Below are 25,695 nucleotides of genomic sequence, written 5' to 3'. Positions count from 1 at the left end.
AAACCTGTTTTCCCAGCACGGGGACCTTGAGTTCTATAAGATAAAGCCATAAACATGTTTGTCTGAGTCTTCTATCAAAAGTTACAGCTATTTATATGAAGTTGTTCAAAAACGCTTTCTTTCGCCAAGACAGTGCGTTTCTCACAGTTACATGCATTTGAATGGGGAACTCGCCCGAAACAAAGTATAGGTTTTCATTATGTGTATAACTTGGAAATCTTAGCTCAAACAGCTGCAAAACCTGTTTTCCCAGCACGGGGACCTTGAGTTCTATAAGATAAAGCCATAAACATGTTTGTCTGAGTCTTCTATCAAAAGTTACAGCTATTTATATGAAGTTGTACAAAAACGCTTTCTTTCGCCAAGACAGTGCGTTTCTCACTGTTACATGCATTTGAATGGGGAACTCGACCGAAACAAAGTATAGGTTTTCATTATGTGTATAATTTTAAAATCTTAGCTCAAACAGCTGCAAAACCTGATTTCCCAGGACGGGGACCTTGAGTTCTATAAGATAAAGCCATAAACATGTTTGTCTGAGTCTTCTATCAAAAGTTACAGCTATTTATATGAAGTTGTACAAAAACGCTTTCTTTCGCCAAGACAATGCGTTTCTCACTGTTACATGCATTTGAATGGGGAACTCGCCCGAAACAAAGTATAGGTTTTCATTATGTGTATAACTTGAAAATCTTAGCTCAAACAGCTGCAAAACCTGTTTTCCCAGCACGGGGACCTTGAGTTCTATAAGATAAAGCCATAAACATGTTTGTCTGAGTCTTCTATCAAAAGTTACAGCTATTTATATGAAGTTGTACAAAAACGCTTTCTTTCGCCAAGACAGTGCGTTTCTCACAGTTACATGCATTTGAATGGGGAACTCGCCCGAAACAAAGTATAGGTTTTCATTATGTGTATAACTTGGAAATCTTAGCTCAAACAGCTGCAAATCCTGTTTTCCCAGCACGGGGACCTTGAGTTCTATAAGATAAAGCCATAAACATGTTTGTCTGAGTCTTCTATCAAAAGTTACAGCTATTTATATGAAGTTGTACAAAAACGCTTTCTTTCGCCAAGACAGTGCGTTTCTCACTGTTACATGCATTTGAATGGGGAACTCGACCGAAACAAAGTATAGGTTTTCATTATGTGTATAACTTGAAAATCCTAGCTCAAACAGCTGCAAAACCTGTTTTCCCAGCACGGGGACCTTGAGTTCTATAAGATAAAGCCATAAACATGTTTGTCTGAGTCTTATATCAAAAGTTACAGCGATTTATATGAAGTTGTACAAAAACGCTTTCTTTCGCCAAGACAATGCGTTTCTCACTGTTACATGCATTTGAATGGGGAACTCGCCCGAAACAAAGTATAGGTTTTCATTATGTGTATAACTTGAAAATCTTAGCTCAAACAGCTGCAAATCCTGTTTTCCCAGCACGGGGACCTTGAGTTCTATAAGATAAAGCCATAAACATGTTTGTCTGAGTCTTCTATCAAAAGTTACAGCTATTTATATGAAGTTGTACAAAAACGCTTTCTTTCGCCAAGACAGTGCGTTTCTCACAGTTACATGCATTTGAATGGGGAACTCGCCCGAAACAAAGTATAGGTTTTCATTATGTGTATAACTTGGAAATCTTAGCTCAAACAGCTGCAAATCCTGTTTTCCCAGCACGGGGACCTTGAGTTCTATAAGATAAAGCCATAAACATGTTTGTCTGAGTCTTCTATCAAAAGTTACAGCGATTTATATGAAGTTGTACAAAAACGCTTTCTTTCGCCAAGACAGTGCGTTTCTCACAGTTACATGCATTTGAATGGGGAACTCGCCCGAAACAAAGTATAGGTTTTCATTATGTGTATAACTTGGAAATCTTAGCTCACACAGCTGCAAATCCTGTTTTCCCAGCACGGGGACCTTGAGTTCTATAAGATAAAGCCATAAACATGTTTGTCTGAGTCTTCTATCAAAAGTTACAGCTATTTATATGAAGTTGTACAAAAACGCTTTCTTTCGCCAAGACAGTGCGTTTCTCACAGTTACATGCATTTGAATGGGGAACTCGCCCGAAACAAAGTATAGGTTTTCATTATGTGTATAACTTGGAAATCTTAGCTCAAACAGCTGCAAATCCTGTTTTCCCAGCACGGGGACCTTGAGTTCTATAAGATAAAGCCATAAACATGTTTGTCTGAGTCTTCTATCAAAAGTTACAGCTATTTATATGAAGTTGTACAAAAACGCTTTCTTTCGCCAAGACAGTGCGTTTCTCACTGTTACATGCATTTGAATGGGGAACTCGACCGAAACAAAGTATAGGTTTTCATTATGTGTATAACTTGAAAATCTTAGCTCAAACAACTGCAAAACCTGTTTTCCCAGCACGGGGACCTTGAGTTCTATAAGATAAAGCCATAAACATGTTTGTCTGAGTCTTCTATCAAAAGTTACAGCGATTTATATGAAGTTGTACAAAAACGCTTTCTTTCGCCAAGACAGTGCGTTTCTCACTGTTACATGCATTTGAATGGGGAACTCGACCGAAACAAAGTATAGGTTTTCATTATGTGTATAACTTGAAAATCTTAGCTCAAACAGCTGCAAAACCTGTTTTCCCAGCACGGGGACCTTGAGTTCTATAAGATAAAGCCATAAACATGTTTGTCTGAGTCTTCTATCAAAAGTTACAGCTATTTATATGAAGTTGTACAAAAACGCTTTCTTTCGCCAAGACAGTGCGTTTCTCACAGTTACATGCATTTGAATGGGGAACTCGCCCGAAACAAAGTATAGGTTTTCATTATGTGTATAACTTGGAAATCTTAGCTCAAACAGCTGCAAAACCTGTTTTCCCAGCACGGGGACCTTGAGTTCTATAAGATAAAGCCATAAACATGTTTGTCTGAGTCTTCTATCAAAAGTTACAGCTATTTATATGAAGTTGTACAAAAACGCTTTCTTTCGCCAAGACAGTGCGTTTCTCACTGTTACATGCATTTGAATGGGGAACTCGACCGAAACAAAGTATAGGTTTTCATTATGTGTATAATTTTAAAATCTTAGCTCAAACAGCTGCAAAACCTGATTTCCCAGCACGGGGACCTTGAGTTCTATAAGATAAAGCCATAAACATGTTTGTCTGAGTCTTCTATCAAAAGTTACAGCTATTTATATGAAGTTGTACAAAAACGCTTTCTTTCGCCAAGACAGTGCGTTTCTCACAGTTACATGCATTTGAATGGGGAACTCGCCCGAAACAAAGTATAGGTTTTCATTATGTGTATAACTTGGAAATCTTAGCTCAAACAGCTGCAAATCCTGTTTTCCCAGCACGGGGACCTTGAGTTCTATAAGATAAAGCCATAAACATGTTTGTCTGAGTCTTCTATCAAAAGTTACAGCTATTTATATGAAGTTGTACAAAAACGCTTTCTTTCGCCAAGACAGTGCGTTTCTCACTGTTACATGCATTTGAATGGGGAACTCGACCGAAACAAAGTATAGGTTTTCATTATGTGTATAATTTTAAAATCTTAGCTCAAACAGCTGCAAAACCTGATTTCCCAGCACGGGGACCTTGAGTTCTATAAGATAAAGCCATAAACATGTTTGTCTGAGTCTTCTATCAAAAGTTACAGCTATTTATATGAAGTTGTACAAAAACGCTTTCTTTCGCCAAGACAGTGCGTTTCTCACAGTTACATGCATTTGAATGGGGAACTCGCCCGAAACAAAGTATAGGTTTTCATTATGTGTATAACTTGGAAATCTTAGCTCAAACAGCTGCAAATCCTGTTTTCCCAGCACGGGGACCTTGAGTTCTATAAGATAAAGCCATAAACATGTTTGTCTGAGTCTTCTATCAAAAGTTACAGCTATTTATATGAAGTTGTACAAAAACGCTTTCTTTCGCCAAGACAGTGCGTTTCTCACTGTTACATGCATTTGAATGGGGAACTCGACCGAAACAAAGTATAGGTTTTCATTATGTGTATAATTTTAAAATCTTAGCTCAAACAGCTGCAAAACCTGATTTCCCAGCACGGGGACCTTGAGTTCTATAAGATAAAGCCATAAACATGTTTGTCTGAGTCTTCTATCAAAAGTTACAGCTATTTATATGAAGTTGTACAAAAACGCTTTCTTTCGCCAAGACAGTGCGTTTCTCACAGTTACATGCATTTGAATGGGGAACTCGCCCGAAACAAAGTATAGGTTTTCATTATGTGTATAACTTGGAAATCTTAGCTCAAACAGCTGCAAATCCTGTTTTCCCAGCACGGGGACCTTGAGTTCTATAAGATAAAGCCATAAACATGTTTGTCTGAGTCTTCTATCAAAAGTTACAGCTATTTATATGAAGTTGTACAAAAACGCTTTCTTTCGCCAAGACAGTGCGTTTCTCACTGTTACATGCATTTGAATGGGGAACTCGACCGAAACAAAGTATAGGTTTTCATTATGTGTATAATTTTAAAATCTTAGCTCAAACAGCTGCAAAACCTGATTTCCCAGCACGGGGACCTTGAGTTCTATAAGATAAAGCCATAAACATGTTTGTCTGAGTCTTCTATCAAAAGTTACAGCTATTTATATGAAGTTGTACAAAAACGCTTTCTTTCGCCAAGACAGTGCGTTTCTCACAGTTACATGCATTTGAATGGGGAACTCGCCCGAAACAAAGTATAGGTTTTCATTATGTGTATAACTTGGAAATCTTAGCTCAAACAGCTGCAAATCCTGTTTTCCCAGCACGGGGACCTTGAGTTCTATAAGATAAAGCCATAAACATGTTTGTCTGAGTCTTCTATCAAAAGTTACAGCTATTTATATGAAGTTGTACAAAAACGCTTTCTTTCGCCAAGACAGTGCGTTTCTCACTGTTACATGCATTTGAATGGGGAACTCGACCGAAACAAAGTATAGGTTTTCATTATGTGTATAACTTGAAAATCCTAGCTCAAACAGCTGCAAAACCTGTTTTCCCAGCACGGGGACCTTGAGTTCTATAAGATAAAGCCATAAACATGTTTGTCTGAGTCTTATATCAAAAGTTACAGCGATTTATATGAAGTTGTACAAAAACGCTTTCTTTCGCCAAGACAATGCGTTTCTCACTGTTACATGCATTTGAATGGGGAACTCGACCGAAACAAAGTATAGGTTTTCATTATGTGTATAATTTTAAAATCTTAGCTCAAACAGCTGCAAAACCTGATTTCCCAGCACGGGGACCTTGAGTTCTATAAGATAAAGCCATAAACATGTTTGTCTGAGTCTTCTATCAAAAGTTACAGCTATTTATATGAAGTTGTACAAAAACGCTTTCTTTCGCCAAGACAGTGCGTTTCTCACAGTTACATGCATTTGAATGGGGAACTCGCCCGAAACAAAGTATAGGTTTTCATTATGTGTATAACTTGAAAATCTTAGCTCAAACAGCTGCAAAACCTGTTTTCCCAGCACGGGGACCTTGAGTTCTATAAGATAAAGCCATAAACATGTTTGTCTGAGTCTTCTATCAAAAGTTACAGCTATTTATATGAAGTTGTACAAAAACGCTTTCTTTCGCCAAGACAGTGCGTTTCTCACAGTTACATGCATTTGAATGGGGAACTCGCCCGAAACAAAGTATAGGTTTTCATTATGTGTATAACTTGAAAATCTTAGCTCAAACAGCTGCAAAACCTGTTTTCCCAGCACGGGGACCTTGAGTTCTATAAGATAAAGCCATAAACATGTTTGTCTGAGTCTTCTATCAAAAGTTACAGCTATTTATATGAAGTTGTACAAAAACGCTTTCTTTCGCCAAGACAGTGCGTTTCTCACTGTTACATGCATTTGAATGGGGAACTCGACCGAAACAAAGTATAGGTTTTCATTATGTGTATAATTTTAAAATCTTAGCTCAAACAGCTGCAAAACCTGATTTCCCAGCACGGGGACCTTGAGTTCTATAAGATAAAGCCATAAACATGTTTGTCTGAGTCTTCTATCAAAAGTTACAGCTATTTATATGAAGTTGTACAAAAACGCTTTCTTTCGCCAAGACAATGCGTTTCTCACTGTTACATGCATTTGAATGGGGAACTCGCCCGAAACAAAGTATAGGTTTTCATTATGTGTATAACTTGAAAATCTTAGCTCAAACAGCTGCAAAACCTGTTTTCCCAGCACGGGGACCTTGAGTTCTATAAGATAAAGCCATAAACATGTTTGTCTGAGTCTTCTATCAAAAGTTACAGCTATTTATATGAAGTTGTACAAAAACGCTTTCTTTCGCCAAGACAGTGCGTTTCTCACAGTTACATGCATTTGAATGGGGAACTCGCCCGAAACAAAGTATAGGTTTTCATTATGTGTATAACTTGGAAATCTTAGCTCAAACAGCTGCAAATCCTGTTTTCCCAGCACGGGGACCTTGAGTTCTATAAGATAAAGCCATAAACATGTTTGTCTGAGTCTTCTATCAAAAGTTACAGCTATTTATATGAAGTTGTACAAAAACGCTTTCTTTCGCCAAGACAGTGCGTTTCTCACTGTTACATGCATTTGAATGGGGAACTCGACCGAAACAAAGTATAGGTTTTCATTATGTGTATAACTTGAAAATCTTAGCTCAAACAGCTGCAAAACCTGTTTTCCCAGCACGGGGACCTTGAGTTCTATAAGATAAAGCCATAAACATGTTTGTCTGAGTCTTATATCAAAAGTTACAGCGATTTATATGAAGTTGTACAAAAACGCTTTCTTTCGCCAAGACAATGCGTTTCTCACTGTTACATGCATTTGAATGGGGAACTCGCCCGAAACAAAGTATAGGTTTTCATTATGTGTATAACTTGAAAATCTTAGCTCAAACAGCTGCAAAACCTGTTTTCCCAGCACACGGACCTTGAGTTCTATAAGATAAAGCCATAAACATGTTTGTCTGAGTCTTCTATCAAAAGTTACAGCTATTTATATGAAGTTGTACAAAAACGCTTTCTTTCGCCAAGACAGTGCGTTTCTCACTGTTACATGCATTTGAATGGGGAACTCGACCGAAACAAAGTATAGGTTTTCATTATGTGTATAACTTGGAAATCTTAGCTCAAACAGCTGCAAATCCTGTTTTCCCAGCACGGGGACCTTGAGTTCTATAAGATAAAGCCATAAACATGTTTGTCTGAGTCTTCTATCAAAAGTTACAGCGATTTATATGAAGTTGTACAAAAACGCTTTCTTTCGCCAAGACAGTGCGTTTCTCACAGTTACATGCATTTGAATGGGGAACTCGCCCGAAACAAAGTATAGGTTTTCATTATGTGTATAACTTGGAAATCTTAGCTCAAACAGCTGCAAATCCTGTTTTCCCAGCACGGGGACCTTGAGTTCTATAAGATAAAGCCATAAACATGTTTGTCTGAGTCTTCTATCAAAAGTTACAGCTATTTATATGAAGTTGTACAAAAACGCTTTCTTTCGCCAAGACAGTGCGTTTCTCACAGTTACATGCATTTGAATGGGGAACTCGCCCGAAACAAAGTATAGGTTTTCATTATGTGTATAACTTGGAAATCTTAGCTCAAACAGCTGCAAATCCTGTTTTCCCAGCACGGGGACCTTGAGTTCTATAAGATAAAGCCATAAACATGTTTGTCTGAGTCTTCTATCAAAAGTTACAGCGATTTATATGAAGTTGTACAAAAACGCTTTCTTTCGCCAAGACAGTGCGTTTCTCACTGTTACATGCATTTGAATGGGGAACTCGACCGAAACAAAGTATAGGTTTTCATTATGTGTATAACTTGAAAATCTTAGCTCAAACAGCTGCAAAACCTGTTTTCCCAGCACGGGGACCTTGAGTTCTATAAGATAAAGCCATAAACATGTTTGTCTGAGTCTTCTATCAAAAGTTACAGCTATTTATATGAAGTTGTACAAAAACGCTTTCTTTCGCCAAGACAATGCGTTTCTCACTGTTACATGCATTTGAATGGGGAACTCGCCCGAAACAAAGTATAGGTTTTCATTATGTGTATAACTTGAAAATCTTAGCTCAAACAGCTGCAAAACCTGTTTTCCCAGCACGGGGACCTTGAGTTCTATAAGATAAAGCCATAAACATGTTTGTCTGAGTCTTCTATCAAAAGTTACAGCTATTTATATGAAGTTGTACAAAAACGCTTTCTTTCGCCAAGACAGTGCGTTTCTCACAGTTACATGCATTTGAATGGGGAACTCGCCCGAAACAAAGTATAGGTTTTCATTATGTGTATAACTTGAAAATCTTAGCTCAAACAGCTGCAAAACCTGTTTTCCCAGCACACGGACCTTGAGTTCTATAAGATAAAGCCATAAACATGTTTGTCTGAGTCTTCTATCAAAAGTTACAGCTATTTATATGAAGTTGTACAAAAACGCTTTCTTTCGCCAAGACAGTGCGTTTCTCACTGTTACATGCATTTGAATGGGGAACTCGACCGAAACAAAGTATAGGTTTTCATTATGTGTATAACTTGGAAATCTTAGCTCAAACAGCTGCAAATCCTGTTTTCCCAGCACGGGGACCTTGAGTTCTATAAGATAAAGCCATAAACATGTTTGTCTGAGTCTTCTATCAAAAGTTACAGCGATTTATATGAAGTTGTACAAAAACGCTTTCTTTCGCCAAGACAGTGCGTTTCTCACAGTTACATGCATTTGAATGGGGAACTCGCCCGAAACAAAGTATAGGTTTTCATTATGTGTATAACTTGGAAATCTTAGCTCAAACAGCTGCAAATCCTGTTTTCCCAGCACGGGGACCTTGAGTTCTATAAGATAAAGCCATAAACATGTTTGTCTGAGTCTTCTATCAAAAGTTACAGCTATTTATATGAAGTTGTACAAAAACGCTTTCTTTCGCCAAGACAGTGCGTTTCTCACAGTTACATGCATTTGAATGGGGAACTCGCCCGAAACAAAGTATAGGTTTTCATTATGTGTATAACTTGGAAATCTTAGCTCAAACAGCTGCAAATCCTGTTTTCCCAGCACGGGGACCTTGAGTTCTATAAGATAAAGCCATAAACATGTTTGTCTGAGTCTTCTATCAAAAGTTACAGCTATTTATATGAAGTTGTACAAAAACGCTTTCTTTCGCCAAGACAGTGCGTTTCTCACTGTTACATGCATTTGAATGGGGAACTCGACCGAAACAAAGTATAGGTTTTCATTATGTGTATAACTTGAAAATCTTAGCTCAAACAGCTGCAAAACCTGTTTTCCCAGCACGGGGACCTTGAGTTCTATAAGATAAAGCCATAAACATGTTTGTCTGAGTCTTCTATCAAAAGTTACAGCGATTTATATGAAGTTGTACAAAAACGCTTTCTTTCGCCAAGACAGTGCGTTTCTCACTGTTACATGCATTTGAATGGGGAACTCGACCGAAACAAAGTATAGGTTTTCATTATGTGTATAACTTGAAAATCTTAGCTCAAACAGCTGCAAAACCTGTTTTCCCAGCACGGGGACCTTGAGTTCTATAAGATAAAGCCATAAACATGTTTGTCTGAGTCTTCTATCAAAAGTTACAGCTATTTATATGAAGTTGTACAAAAACGCTTTCTTTCGCCAAGACAGTGTGTTTCTCACTGTTACATGCATTTGAATGGGGAACTCGACCGAAACAAAGTATAGGTTTTCATTATGTGTATAACTTGAAAATCTTAGCTCAAACAGCTGCAAAACCTGATTTCCCAGCACGGGGACCTTGAGTTCTATAAGATAAAGCCATAAACATGTTTGTCTGAGTCTTCTATCAAAAGTTACAGCTATTTATATGAAGTTGTACAAAAACGCTTTCTTTCGCCAAGACAGTGCGTTTCTCACAGTTACATGCATTTGAATGGGGAACTCGCCCGAAACAAAGTATAGGTTTTCATTATGTGTATAACTTGGAAATCTTAGCTCAAACAGCTGCAAATCCTGTTTTCCCAGCACGGGGACCTTGAGTTCTATAAGATAAAGCCATAAACATGTGTATCCGAATCTTCTATCAAAAGTTACAGCTATTTATATGAAGTTGTACAAAAACGCTTTCTTTCGCCAAGACAGTGCGTTTCTCACTGTTACATGCATTTGAATGGGGAACTCGCCCGAAACAAAGTATAGGTTTTCATTATGTGTATAACTTGGAAATCTTAGCTCAAACAGCTGCAAAACCTGTTTTCCCAGCACGGGGACCTTGAGTTCTATAAGATAAAGCCATAAACATGTTTGTCTGAGTCTTCTATCAAAAGTTACAGCTATTTATATGAAGTTGTACAAAAACGCTTTCTTTCGCCAAGACAGTGCGTTTCTCACTGTTACATGCATTTGAATGGGGAACTCGACCGAAACAAAGTATAGGTTTTCATTATGTGTATAATTTTAAAATCTTAGCTCAAACAGCTGCAAAACCTGATTTCCCAGCACGGGGACCTTGAGTTCTATAAGATAAAGCCATAAACATGTTTGTCTGAGTCTTCTATCAAAAGTTACAGCTATTTATATGAAGTTGTACAAAAACGCTTTCTTTCGCCAAGACAATGCGTTTCTCACTGTTACATGCATTTGAATGGGGAACTCGCCCGAAACAAAGTATAGGTTTTCATTATGTGTATAACTTGAAAATCTTAGCTCAAACAGCTGCAAAACCTGTTTTCCCAGCACGGGGACCTTGAGTTCTATAAGATAAAGCCATAAACATGTTTGTCTGAGTCTTCTATCAAAAGTTACAGCTATTTATATGAAGTTGTACAAAAACGCTTTCTTTCGCCAAGACAGTGCGTTTCTCACAGTTACATGCATTTGAATGGGGAACTCGCCCGAAACAAAGTATAGGTTTTCATTATGTGTATAACTTGGAAATCTTAGCTCAAACAGCTGCAAATCCTGTTTTCCCAGCACGGGGACCTTGAGTTCTGTAAGATAAAGCCATAAACATGTTTGTCTGAGTCTTATATCAAAAGTTACAGCGATTTATATGAAGTTGTACAAAAACGCTTTCTTTCGCCAAGACAGTGCGTTTCTCACTGTTACATGTATTTGAATGGGGAACTCGCCCGAAACAAAGTATAGGTTTTCATTATGTGTATAACTTGAAAATCTTAGCTCAAACAGCTGCAAAACCTGATATCCCAGCACGGGGACCTTGAGTTCTATAAGATAAAGCCATAAACATGTTTGTCTGAGTCTTCTATCAAAAGTTACAGCTATTTATATGAAGTTGTACAAAAACGCTTTCTTTCGCCAAGACAGTGCGTTTCTCACTGTTACATGCATTTGAATGGGGAACTCGCCCGAAACAAAGTATAGGTTTTCATTATGTGTATAACTTGGAAATCTTAGCTCAAACAGCTGCAAATCCTGTTTTCCCAGCACGGGGACCTTGAGTTCTATAAGATAAAGCCATAAACATGTTTGTCTGAGTCTTATATCAAAAGTTACAGCGATTTATATGAAGTTGTACAAAAACGCTTTCTTTCGCCAAGACAATGCGTTTCTCACTGTTACATGCATTTGAATGGGGAACTCGCCCGAAACAAAGTATAGGTTTTCATTATGTGTATAACTTGAAAATCTTAGCTCAAACAGCTGCAAATCCTGTTTTCCCAGCACGGGGACCTTGAGTTCTATAAGATAAAGCCATAAACATGTTTGTCTGAGTCTTCTATCAAAAGTTACAGCTATTTATATGAAGTTGTACAAAAACGCTTTCTTTCGCCAAGACAGTGCGTTTCTCACAGTTACATGCATTTGAATGGGGAACTCGCCCGAAACAAAGTATAGGTTTTCATTATGTGTATAACTTGGAAATCTTAGCTCAAACAGCTGCAAATCCTGTTTTCCCAGCACGGGGACCTTGAGTTCTATAAGATAAAGCCATAAACATGTTTGTCTGAGTCTTATATCAAAAGTTACAGCGATTTATATGAAGTTGTACAAAAACGCTTTCTTTCGCCAAGACAGTGCGTTTCTCACAGTTACATGCATTTGAATGGGGAACTCGCCCGAAACAAAGTATAGGTTTTCATTATGTGTATAACTTGGAAATCTTAGCTCAAACGGCTGCAAATCCTGTTTTCCCAGCACGGGGACCTTGAGTTCTATAAGATAAAGCCATAAACATGTTTTTCTGAGTCTTCTATCAAAAGTTACAGCTATTTATATGAAGTTGTACAAAAACGCTTTATTTCGCCAAGACAGTGCGTTTCTCACTGTTACATGCATTTGAATGGGGAACTCGACCGAAACAAAGTATAGGTTTTCATTATGTGTATAATTTTAAAATCTTAGCTCAAACAGCTGCAAAACCTGATTTCCCAGCACGGGGACCTTGAGTTCTATAAGATAAAGCCATAAACATGTTTGTCTGAGTCTTCTATCAAAAGTTACAGCTATTTATATGAAGTTGTACAAAAACGCTTTCTTTCGCCAAGACAATGCGTTTCTCACTGTTACATGCATTTGAATGGGGAACTCGCCCGAAACAAAGTATAGGTTTTCATTATGTGTATAACTTGAAAATCTTAGCTCAAACAGCTGCAAAACCTGTTTTCCCAGCACGGGGACCTTGAGTTCTATAAGATAAAGCCATAAACATGTTTGTCTGAGTCTTCTATCAAAAGTTACAGCGATTTATATGAAGTTGTACAAAAACGCTTTCTTTCGCCAAGACAATGCGTTTCTCACTGTTACATGCATTTGAATGGGGAACTCGCCCGAAACAAAGTATAGGTTTTCATTATGTGTATAACTTGAAAATCTTAGCTCAAACAGCTGCAAAACCTGTTTTCCCAGCACACGGACCTTGAGTTCTATAAGATAAAGCCATAAACATGTTTGTCTGAGTCTTCTATCAAAAGTTACAGCTATTTATATGAAGTTGTACAAAAACGCTTTCTTTCGCCAAGACAGTGCGTTTCTCACTGTTACATGCATTTGAATGGGGAACTCGACCGAAACAAAGTATAGGTTTTCATTATGTGTATAACTTGAAAATCTTAGCTCAAACAGCTGCAAATCCTGTTTTCCCAGCACGGGGACCTTGAGTTCTATAAGATAAAGCCATAAACATGTTTGTCTGAGTCTTCTATCAAAAGTTACAGCTATTTATATGAAGTTGTACAAAAACGCTTTCTTTCGCCAAGACAGTGCGTTTCTCACAGTTACATGCATTTGAATGGGGAACTCGCCCGAAACAAAGTATAGGTTTTCATTATGTGTATAACTTGGAAATCTTAGCTCAAACAGCTGCAAATCCTGTTTTCCCAGCACGGGGACCTTGAGTTCTATAAGATAAAGCCATAAACATGTTTGTCTGAGTCTTCTATCAAAAGTTACAGCGATTTATATGAAGTTGTACAAAAACGCTTTCTTTCGCCAAGACAGTGCGTTTCTCACTGTTACATGCATTTGAATGGGGAACTCGCCCGAAACAAAGTATAGGTTTTCATTATGTGTATAACTTGGAAATCTTAGCTCAAACAGCTGCAAATCCTGTTTTCCCAGCACGGGGACCTTGAGTTCTATAAGATAAAGCCATAAACATGTTTGTCTGAGTCTTATATCAAAAGTTACAGCGATTTATATGAAGTTGTACAAAAACGCTTTCTTTCGCCAAGACAATGCGTTTCTCACTGTTACATGCATTTGAATGGGGAACTCGCCCGAAACAAAGTATAGGTTTTCATTATGTGTATAACTTGGAAATCTTAGCTCAAACAGCTGCAAAACCTGTTTTCCCAGCACGGGGACCTTGAGTTCTATAAGATAAAGCCATAAACATGTTTGTCTGAGTCTTATATCAAAAGTTACAGCGATTTATATGAAGTTGTACAAAAACGCTTTCTTTCGCCAAGACAATGCGTTTCTCACTGTTACATGCATTTGAATGGGGAACTCGCCCGAAACAAAGTATAGGTTTTCATTATGTGTATAACTTGAAAATCTTAGCTCAAACAGCTGCAAATCCTGTTTTCCCAGCACGGGGACCTTGAGTTCTATAAGATAAAGCCATAAACATGTTTGTCTGAGTCTTCTATCAAAAGTTACAGCTATTTATATGAAGTTGTACAAAAACGCTTTCTTTCGCCAAGACAGTGCGTTTCTCACAGTTACATGCATTTGAATGGGGAACTCGCCCGAAACAAAGTATAGGTTTTCATTATGTGTATAACTTGGAAATCTTAGCTCAAACAGCTGCAAATCCTGTTTTCCCAGCACGGGGACCTTGAGTTCTATAAGATAAAGCCATAAACATGTTTGTCTGAGTCTTATATCAAAAGTTACAGCGATTTATATGAAGTTGTACAAAAACGCTTTCTTTCGCCAAGACAGTGCGTTTCTCACAGTTACATGCATTTGAATGGGGAACTCGCCCGAAACAAAGTATAGGTTTTCATTATGTGTATAACTTGGAAATCTTAGCTCAAACGGCTGCAAATCCTGTTTTCCCAGCACGGGGACCTTGAGTTCTATAAGATAAAGCCATAAACATGTTTTTCTGAGTCTTCTATCAAAAGTTACAGCTATTTATATGAAGTTGTACAAAAACGCTTTATTTCGCCAAGACAGTGCGTTTCTCACTGTTACATGCATTTGAATGGGGAACTCGACCGAAACAAAGTATAGGTTTTCATTATGTGTATAATTTTAAAATCTTAGCTCAAACAGCTGCAAAACCTGATTTCCCAGCACGGGGACCTTGAGTTCTATAAGATAAAGCCATAAACATGTTTGTCTGAGTCTTCTATCAAAAGTTACAGCTATTTATATGAAGTTGTACAAAAACGCTTTCTTTCGCCAAGACAATGCGTTTCTCACTGTTACATGCATTTGAATGGGGAACTCGCCCGAAACAAAGTATAGGTTTTCATTATGTGTATAACTTGAAAATCTTAGCTCAAACAGCTGCAAAACCTGTTTTCCCAGCACGGGGACCTTGAGTTCTATAAGATAAAGCCATAAACATGTTTGTCTGAGTCTTCTATCAAAAGTTACAGCTATTTATATGAAGTTGTACAAAAACGCTTTCTTTCGCCAAGACAGTGCGTTTCTCACAGTTACATGCATTTGAATGGGGAACTCGCCCGAAACAAAGTATAGGTTTTCATTATGTGTATAACTTGGAAATCTTAGCTCAAACAGCTGCAAATCCTGTTTTCCCAGCACGGGGACCTTGAGTTCTATAAGATAAAGCCATAAACATGTTTGTCTGAGTCTTCTATCAAAAGTTACAGCTATTTATATGAAGTTGTACAAAAACGCTTTCTTTCGCCAAGACAGTGCGTTTCTCACTGTTACATGCATTTGAATGGGGAACTCGACCGAAACAAAGTATAGGTTTTCATTATGTGTATAACTTGAAAATCTTAGCTCAAACAGCTGCAAAACCTGTTTTCCCAGCACGGGGACCTTGAGTTCTATAAGATAAAGCCATAAACATGTTTGTCTGAGTCTTATATCAAAAGTTACAGCGATTTATATGAAGTTGTACAAAAACGCTTTCTTTCGCCAAGACAATGCGTTTCTCACTGTTACATGCATTTGAATGGGGAACTCGCCCGAAACAAAGTATAGGTTTTCATTATGTGTATAACTTGAAAATCTTAGCTCAAACAGCTGCAAAACCTGTTTTCCCAGCACACGGACCTTGAGTTCTATAAGATAAAGCCATAAACATGTTTGTCTGAGTCTTCTATCAAAAGTTACAGCTATTTATATGAAGTTGTACAAAAACGCTTTCTTTCGCCAAGACAGTGCGTTTCTCACTGTTACATGCATTTGAATGGGGAACTCGACCGAAACAAAGTATAGGTTTTCATTATGTGTATAACTTGGAAATCTTAGCTCAAACAGCTGCAAATCCTGTTTTCCCAGCACGGGGACCTTGAGTTCTATAAGATAAAGCCATAAACATGTTTGTCTGAGTCTTCTATCAAAAGTTACAGCGATTTATATGAAGTTGTACAAAAACGCTTTCTTTCGCCAAGACAGTGCGTTTCTCACAGTTACATGCATTTGAATGGGGAACTCGCCCGAAACAAAGTATAGGTTTTCATTATGTGTATAACTTGGAAATCTTAGCTCAAACAGCTGCAAATCCTGTTTTCCCAGCACGGGGACCTTGAGTTCTATAAGATAAAGCCATAAACATGTTTGTCTGAGTCTTCTATCAAAAGTTACAGCTATTTATATGAAGTTGTACAAAAACGCTTTCTTTCGCCAAGACAGTGCGTTTCTCACAGTTACATGCATTTGAATGGGGAACTCGCCCGAAACAAAGTATAGGTTTTCATTATGTGTATAACTTGGAAATCTTAGCTCAAACAGCTGCAAATCCTGTTTTCCCAGCACGGGGACCTTGAGTTCTATAAGATAAAGCCATAAACATGTTTGTCTGAGTCTTCTATCAAAAGTTACAGCGATTTATATGAAGTTGTACAAAAACGCTTTCTTTCGCCAAGACAGTGCGTTTCTCACTGTTACATGCATTTGAATGGGGAACTCGACCGAAACAAAGTATAGGTTTTCATTATGTGTATAACTTGAAAATCTTAGCTCAAACAGCTGCAAAACCTGTTTTCCCAGCACGGGGACCTTGAGTTCTATAAGATAAAGCCATAAACATGTTTGTCTGAGTCTTCTATCAAAAGTTACAGCTATTTATATGAAGTTGTACAAAAACGCTTTCTTTCGCCAAGACAGTGCGTTTCTCACTGTTACATGCATTTGAATGGGGAACTCGACCGAAACAAAGTATAGGTTTTCATTATGTGTATAACTTGAAAATCTTAGCTCAAACAGCTGCAAAACCTGTTTTCCCAGCACGGGGACCTTGAGTTCTATAAGATAAAGCCATAAACATGTTTGTCTGAGTCTTATATCAAAAGTTACAGCGATTTATATGAAGTTGTACAAAAACGCTTTCTTTCGCCAAGACAATGCGTTTCTCACTGTTACATGCATTTGAATGGGGAACTCGCCCGAAACAAAGTATAGGTTTTCATTATGTGTATAACTTGAAAATCTTAGCTCAAACAGCTGCAAAACCTGTTTTCCCAGCACACGGACCTTGAGTTCTATAAGATAAAGCCATAAACATGTTTGTCTGAGTCTTCTATCAAAAGTTACAGCTATTTATATGAAGTTGTACAAAAACGCTTTCTTTCGCCAAGACAGTGCGTTTCTCACTGTTACATGCATTTGAATGGGGAACTCGACCGAAACAAAGTATAGGTTTTCATTATGTGTATAACTTGGAAATCTTAGCTCAAACAGCTGCAAATCCTGTTTTCCCAGCACGGGGACCTTGAGTTCTATAAGATAAAGCCATAAACATGTTTGTCTGAGTCTTCTATCAAAAGTTACAGCGATTTATATGAAGTTGTACAAAAACGCTTTCTTTCGCCAAGACAGTGCGTTTCTCACAGTTACATGCATTTGAATGGGGAACTCGCCCGAAACAAAGTATAGGTTTTCATTATGTGTATAACTTGGAAATCTTAGCTCAAACAGCTGCAAATCCTGTTTTCCCAGCACGGGGACCTTGAGTTCTATAAGATAAAGCCATAAACATGTTTGTCTGAGTCTTCTATCAAAAGTTACAGCTATTTATATGAAGTTGTACAAAAACGCTTTCTTTCGCCAAGACAGTGCGTTTCTCACAGTTACATGCATTTGAATGGGGAACTCGCCCGAAACAAAGTATAGGTTTTCATTATGTGTATAACTTGGAAATCTTAGCTCAAACAGCTGCAAATCCTGTTTTCCCAGCACGGGGACCTTGAGTTCTATAAGATAAAGCCATAAACATGTTTGTCTGAGTCTTCTATCAAAAGTTACAGCTATTTATATGAAGTTGTACAAAAACGCTTTCTTTCGCCAAGACAGTGCGTTTCTCACTGTTACATGCATTTGAATGGGGAACTCGACCGAAACAAAGTATAGGTTTTCATTATGTGTATAACTTGAAAATCTTAGCTCAAACAGCTGCAAAACCTGTTTTCCCAGCACGGGGACCTTGAGTTCTATAAGATAAAGCCATAAACATGTTTGTCTGAGTCTTCTATCAAAAGTTACAGCGATTTATATGAAGTTGTACAAAAACGCTTTCTTTCGCCAAGACAGTGCGTTTCTCACTGTTACATGCATTTGAATGGGGAACTCGACCGAAACAAAGTATAGGTTTTCATTATGTGTATAACTTGAAAATCTTAGCTCAAACAGCTGCAAAACCTGTTTTCCCAGCACGGGGACCTTGAGTTCTATAAGATAAAGCCATAAACATGTTTGTCTGAGTCTTCTATCAAAAGTTACAGCTATTTATATGAAGTTGTACAAAAACGCTTTCTTTCGCCAAGACAGTGTGTTTCTCACTGTTACATGCATTTGAATGGGGAACTCGACCGAAACAAAGTATAGGTTTTCATTATGTGTATAACTTGAAAATCTTAGCTCAAACAGCTGCAAAACCTGATTTCCCAGCACGGGGACCTTGAGTTCTATAAGATAAAGCCATAAACATGTTTGTCTGAGTCTTCTATCAAAAGTTACAGCTATTTATATGAAGTTGTACAAAAACGCTTTCTTTCGCCAAGACAGTGCGTTTCTCACAGTTACATGCATTTGAATGGGGAACTCGCCCGAAACAAAGTATAGGTTTTCATTATGTGTATAACTTGGAAATCTTAGCTCAAACAGCTGCAAATCCTGTTTTCCCAGCACGGGGACCTTGAGTTCTATAAGATAAAGCCATAAACATGTGTATCCGAATCTTCTATCAAAAGTTACAGCTATTTATATGAAGTTGTACAAAAACGCTTTCTTTCGCCAAGACAGTGCGTTTCTCACTGTTACATGCATTTGAATGGGGAACTCGACCGAAACAAAGTATAGGTTTTCATTATGTGTATAATTTTAAAATCTTAGCTCAAACAGCTGCAAAACCTGATTTCCCAGCACGGGGACCTTGAGTTCTATAAGATAAAGCCATAAACATGTTTGTCTGAGTCTTCTATCAAAAGTTACAGCTATTTATATGAAGTTGTACAAAAACGCTTTCTTTCGCCAAGACAATGCGTTTCTCACTGTTACATGCATTTGAATGGGGAACTCGCCCGAAACAAAGTATAGGTTTTCATTATGTGTATAACTTGAAAATCTTAGCTCAAACAGCTGCAAAACCTGTTTTCCCAGCACGGGGACCTTGAGTTCTATAAGATAAAGCCATAAACATGTTTGTCTGAGTCTTCTATCAAAAGTTACAGCTATTTATATGAAGTTGTACAAAAACGCTTTCTTTCGCCAAGACAGTGCGTTTCTCACAGTTACATGCATTTGAATGGGGAACTCGCCCGAAACAAAGTATAGGTTTTCATTATGTGTATAACTTGGAAATCTTAGCTCAAACAGCTGCAAATCCTGTTTTCCCAGCACGGGGACCTTGAGTTCTGTAAGATAAAGCCATAAACATGTTTGTCTGAGTCTTATATCAAAAGTTACAGCGATTTATATGAAGTTGTACAAAAACGCTTTCTTTCGCCAAGACAGTGCGTTTCTCACTGTTACATGTATTTGAATGGGGAACTCGCCCGAAACAAAGTATAGGTTTTCATTATGTGTATAACTTGAAAATCTTAGCTCAAACAGCTGCAAAACCTGATATCCCAGCACGGGGACCTTGAGTTCTATAAGATAAAGCCATAAACATGTTTGTCTGAGTCTTCTATCAAAAGTTACAGCTATTTATATGAAGTTGTACAAAAACGCTTTCTTTCGCCAAGACAGTGCGTTTCTCACTGTTACATGCATTTGAATGGGGAACTCGCCCGAAACAAAGTATAGGTTTTCATTATGTGTATAACTTGGAAATCTTAGCTCAAACAGCTGCAAATCCTGTTTTCCCAGCACGGGGACCTTGAGTTCTATAAGATAAAGCCATAAACATGTTTGTCTGAGTCTTATATCAAAAGTTACAGCGATTTATATGAAGTTGTACAAAAACGCTTTCTTTCGCCAAGACAATGCGTTTCTCACTGTTACATGCATTTGAATGGGGAACTCGCCCGAAACAAAGTATAGGTTTTCATTATGTGTATAACTTGAAAATCTTAGCTCAAACAGCTGCAAAACCTGTTTTCCCAGCACAGGGACCTTGAGTTCTATAAGATAAAGCCATAAACATGTTTGTCTGAGTCTTCTATCAAAAGTTACAGCTATTTATATGAAGTTGTACAAAAACGCTTTCTTTCGCCAAGACAGTGCGTTTCTCACAGTTACATGCATTTGAATGGGGAACTCGCCCGAAACAAAGTATAGGTTTTCATTATGTGTATAACTTGGAAATCTTAGCTCAAACAGCTGCAAATCCTGTTTTCCCAGCACGGGGACCTTGAGTTCTATAAGATAAAGCCATAAACATGTTTGTCTGAGTCTTCTATCAAAAGTTACAGCTATTTATATGAAGTTGTACAAAAACGCTTTCTTTCGCCAAGACAGTGCGTTTCTCACAGTTACATGCATTTGAATGGGGAACTCGCCCGAAACAAAGTATAGGTTTTCATTATGTGTATAACTTGGAAATCTTAGCTCAAACAGCTGCAAATCCTGTTTTCCCAGCACGGTGACCTTGAGTTCTATAAGATAAAGCCATAAACATGTTTGTCTGAGTCTTATATCAAAAGTTACAGCGATTTATATGAAGTTGTACAAAAACGCTTTCTTTCGCCAAGACAATGCGTTTCTCACTGTTACATGCATTTGAATGGGGAACTCGCCCGAAACAAAGTATAGGTTTTCATTATGTGTATAACTTGAAAATCTTAGCTCAAACAGCTGCAAAACCTGTTTTCCCAGCACAGGGACCTTGAGTTCTATAAGATAAAGCCATAAACATGTTTGTCTGAGTCTTCTATCAAAAGTTACAGCTATTTATATGAAGTTGTACAAAAACGCTTTCTTTCGCCAAGACAGTGCGTTTCTCACAGTTACATGCATTTGAATGGGGAACTCGCCCGAAACAAAGTATAGGTTTTCATTATGTGTATAACTTGGAAATCTTAGCTCAAACAGCTGCAAATCCTGTTTTCCCAGCACGGGGACCTTGAGTTCTATAAGATAAAGCCATAAACATGTTTGTCTGAGTCTTCTATCAAAAGTTACAGCTATTTATATGAAGTTGTACAAAAACGCTTTCTTTCGCCAAGACAGTGCGTTTCTCACAGTTACATGCATTTGAATGGGGAACTCGCCCGAAACAAAGTATAGGTTTTCATTATGTGTATAACTTGGAAATCTTAGCTCAAACAGCTGCAAAACCTGTTTTCCCAGCACACGGACCTTGAGTTCTATAAGATAAAGCCATAAACATGTTTGTCTGAGTCTTCTATCAAAAGTTACAGCTATTTATATGAAGTTGTACAAAAACGCTTTCTTTCGCCAAGACAGTGCGTTTCTCACTGTTACATGCATTTGAATGGGGAACTCGACCGAAACAAAGTATAGGTTTTCATTATGTGTATAACTTGGAAATCTTAGCTCAAACAGCTGCAAATCCTGTTTTCCCAGCACGGGGACCTTGAGTTCTATAAGATAAAGCCATAAACATGTTTGTCTGAGTCTTCTATCAAAAGTTACAGCGATTTATATGAAGTTGTACAAAAACGCTTTCTTTCGCCAAGACAGTGCGTTTCTCACAGTTACATGCATTTGAATGGGGAACTCGCCCGAAACAAAGTATAGGTTTTCATTATGTGTATAACTTGGAAATCTTAGCTCAAACAGCTGCAAATCCTGTTTTCCCAGCACGGGGACCTTGAGTTCTATAAGATAAAGCCATAAACATGTTTGTCTGAGTCTTCTATCAAAAGTTACAGCTATTTATATGAAGTTGTACAAAAACGCTTTCTTTCGCCAAGACAGTGCGTTTCTCACAGTTACATGCATTTGAATGGGGAACTCGCCCGAAACAAAGTATAGGTTTTCATTATGTGTATAACTTGGAAATCTTAGCTCAAACAGCTGCAAATCCTGTTTTCCCAGCACGGGGACCTTGAGTTCTATAAGATAAAGCCATAAACATGTTTGTCTGAGTCTTCTATCAAAAGTTACAGCGATTTATATGAAGTTGTACAAAAACGCTTTCTTTCGCCAAGACAGTGCGTTTCTCACTGTTACATGCATTTGAATGGGGAACTCGACCGAAACAAAGTATAGGTTTTCATTATGTGTATAACTTGAAAATCTTAGCTCAAACAGCTGCAAAACCTGTTTTCCCAGCACGGGGACCTTGAGTTCTATAAGATAAAGCCATAAACATGTTTGTCTGAGTCTTCTATCAAAAGTTACAGCTATTTATATGAAGTTGTACAAAAACGCTTTCTTTCGCCAAGACAGTGCGTTTCTCACTGTTACATGCATTTGAATGGGGAACTCGACCGAAACAAAGTATAGGTTTTCATTATGTGTATAACTTGAAAATCTTAGCTCAAACAGCTGCAAAACCTGTTTTCCCAGCACGGGGACCTTGAGTTCTATAAGATAAAGCCATAAACATGTTTGTCTGAGTCTTATATCAAAAGTTACAGCGATTTATATGAAGTTGTACAAAAACGCTTTCTTTCGCCAAGACAATGCGTTTCTCACTGTTACATGCATTTGAATGGGGAACTCGCCCGAAACAAAGTATAGGTTTTCATTATGTGTATAACTTGAAAATCTTAGCTCAAACAGCTGCAAAACCTGTTTTCCCAGCACGGGGACCTTGAGTTCTATAAGATAAAGCCATAAACATGTTTGTCTGAGTCTTCTATCAAAAGTTACAGCTATTTATATGAAGTTGTACAAAAACGCTTTCTTTCGCCAAGACAGTGCGTTTCTCACAGTTACATGCATTTGAATGGGGAACTCGCCCGAAACAAAGTATAGGTTTTCATTATGTGTATAACTTGGAAATCTTAGCTCAAACAGCTGCAAATCCTGTTTTCCCAGCACGGGGACCTTGAGTTCTATAAGATAAAGCCATAAACATGTTTGTCTGAGTCTTCTATCAAAAGTTACAGCTATTTATATGAAGTTGTACAAAAACGCTTTCTTTCGCCAAGACAGTGCGTTTCTCACAGTTACATGCATTTGAATGGGGAACTCGCCCGAAACAAAGTATAGGTTTTCATTATGTGTATAACTTGGAAATCTTAGCTCAAACAGCTGCAAAACCTGTTTTCCCAGCACACGGACCTTGAGTTCTATAAGATAAAGCCATAAACATGTTTGTCTGAGTCTTCTATCAAAAGTTACAGCTATTTATATGAAGTTGTACAAAAACGCTTTCTTTCGCCAAGACAGTGCGTTTCTCACTGTTACATGCATTTGAATGGGGAACTCGACCGAAACAAAGTATAGGTTTTCATTATGTGTATAACTTGGAAATCTTAGCTCAAACAGCTGCAAATCCTGTTTTCCCAGCACGGGGACCTTGAGTTCTATAAGATAAAGCCATAAACATGTTTGTCTGAGTCTTCTATCAAAAGTTACAGCGATTTATATGAAGTTGTACAAAAACGCTTTCTTTCGCCAAGACAGTGCGTTTCTCACAGTTACATGCATTTGAATGGGGAACTCGCCCGAAACAAAGTATAGGTTTTCATTATGTGTATAACTTGGAAATCTTAGCTCAAACAGCTGCAAATCCTGTTTTCCCAGCACGGGGACCTTGAGTTCTATAAGATAAAGCCATAAACATGTTTGTCTGAGTCTTCTATCAAAAGTTACAGCTATTTATATGAAGTTGTACAAAAACGCTTTCTTTCGCCAAGACAGTGCGTTTCTCACAGTTACATGCATTTGAATGGGGAACTCGCCCGAAACAAAGTATAGGTTTTCATTATGTGTATAACTTGGAAATCTTAGCTCAAACAGCTGCAAATCCTGTTTTCCCAGCACGGGGACCTTGAGTTCTATAAGATAAAGCCATAAACATGTTTGTCTGAGTCTTCTATCAAAAGTTACAGCGATTTATATGAAGTTGTACAAAAACGCTTTCTTTCGCCAAGACAGTGCGTTTCTCACTGTTACATGCATTTGAATGGGGAACTCGACCGAAACAAAGTATAGGTTTTCATTATGTGTATAACTTGAAAATCTTAGCTCAAACAGCTGCAAAACCTGTTTTCCCAGCACGGGGACCTTGAGTTCTATAAGATAAAGCCATAAACATGTTTGTCTGAGTCTTCTATCAAAAGTTACAGCTATTTATATGAAGTTGTACAAAAACGCTTTCTTTCGCCAAGACAGTGCGTTTCTCACTGTTACATGCATTTGAATGGGGAACTCGACCGAAACAAAGTATAGGTTTTCATTATGTGTATAACTTGAAAATCTTAGCTCAAACAGCTGCAAAACCTGTTTTCCCAGCACGGGGACCTTGAGTTCTATAAGATAAAGCCATAAACATGTTTGTCTGAGTCTTATATCAAAAGTTACAGCGATTTATATGAAGTTGTACAAAAACGCTTTCTTTCGCCAAGACAATGCGTTTCTCACTGTTACATGCATTTGAATGGGGAACTCGCCCGAAACAAAGTATAGGTTTTCATTATGTGTATAACTTGAAAATCTTAGCTCAAACAGCTGCAAAACCTGTTTTCCCAGCACACGGACCTTGAGTTCTATAAGATAAAGCCATAAACATGTTTGTCTGAGTCTTCTATCAAAAGTTACAGCTATTTATATGAAGTTGTACAAAAACGCTTTCTTTCGCCAAGACAGTGCGTTTCTCACTGTTACATGCATTTGAATGGGGAACTCGACCGAAACAAAGTATAGGTTTTCATTATGTGTATAACTTGGAAATCTTAGCTCAAACAGCTGCAAATCCTGTTTTCCCAGCACGGGGACCTTGAGTTCTATAAGATAAAGCCATAAACATGTTTGTCTGAGTCTTCTATCAAAAGTTACAGCGATTTATATGAAGTTGTACAAAAACGCTTTCTTTCGCCAAGACAGTGCGTTTCTCACAGTTACATGCATTTGAATGGGGAACTCGCCCGAAACAAAGTATAGGTTTTCATTATGTGTATAACTTGGAAATCTTAGCTCAAACAGCTGCAAATCCTGTTTTCCCAGCACGGGGACCTTGAGTTCTATAAGATAAAGCCATAAACATGTTTGTCTGAGTCTTCTATCAAAAGTTACAGCTATTTATATGAAGTTGTACAAAAACGCTTTCTTTCGCCAAGACAGTGCGTTTCTCACAGTTACATGCATTTGAATGGGGAACTCGCCCGAAACAAAGTATAGGTTTTCATTATGTGTATAACTTGGAAATCTTAGCTCAAACAGCTGCAAATCCTGTTTTCCCAGCACGGGGACCTTGAGTTCTATAAGATAAAGCCATAAACATGTTTGTCTGAGTCTTCTATCAAAAGTTACAGCTATTTATATGAAGTTGTACAAAAACGCTTTCTTTCGCCAAGACAGTGCGTTTCTCACTGTTACATGCATTTGAATGGGGAACTCGACCGAAACAAAGTATAGGTTTTCATTATGTGTATAACTTGAAAATCTTAGCTCAAACAGCTGCAAAACCTGTTTTCCCAGCACGGGGACCTTGAGTTCTATAAGATAAAGCCATAAACATGTTTGTCTGAGTCTTCTATCAAAAGTTACAGCGATTTATATGA

The sequence above is a fragment of the Maylandia zebra genome, linkage group LG15 (genome assembly GCF_041146795.1).
Source record: "Maylandia zebra isolate NMK-2024a linkage group LG15, Mzebra_GT3a, whole genome shotgun sequence".
NCBI classification, from domain to species: Eukaryota; Metazoa; Chordata; class Actinopteri; order Cichliformes; family Cichlidae; genus Maylandia; species Maylandia zebra.
The sequence above is the reverse complement of the archived record's forward strand: the minus strand, read 5'-3'. Positions refer to the sequence as shown.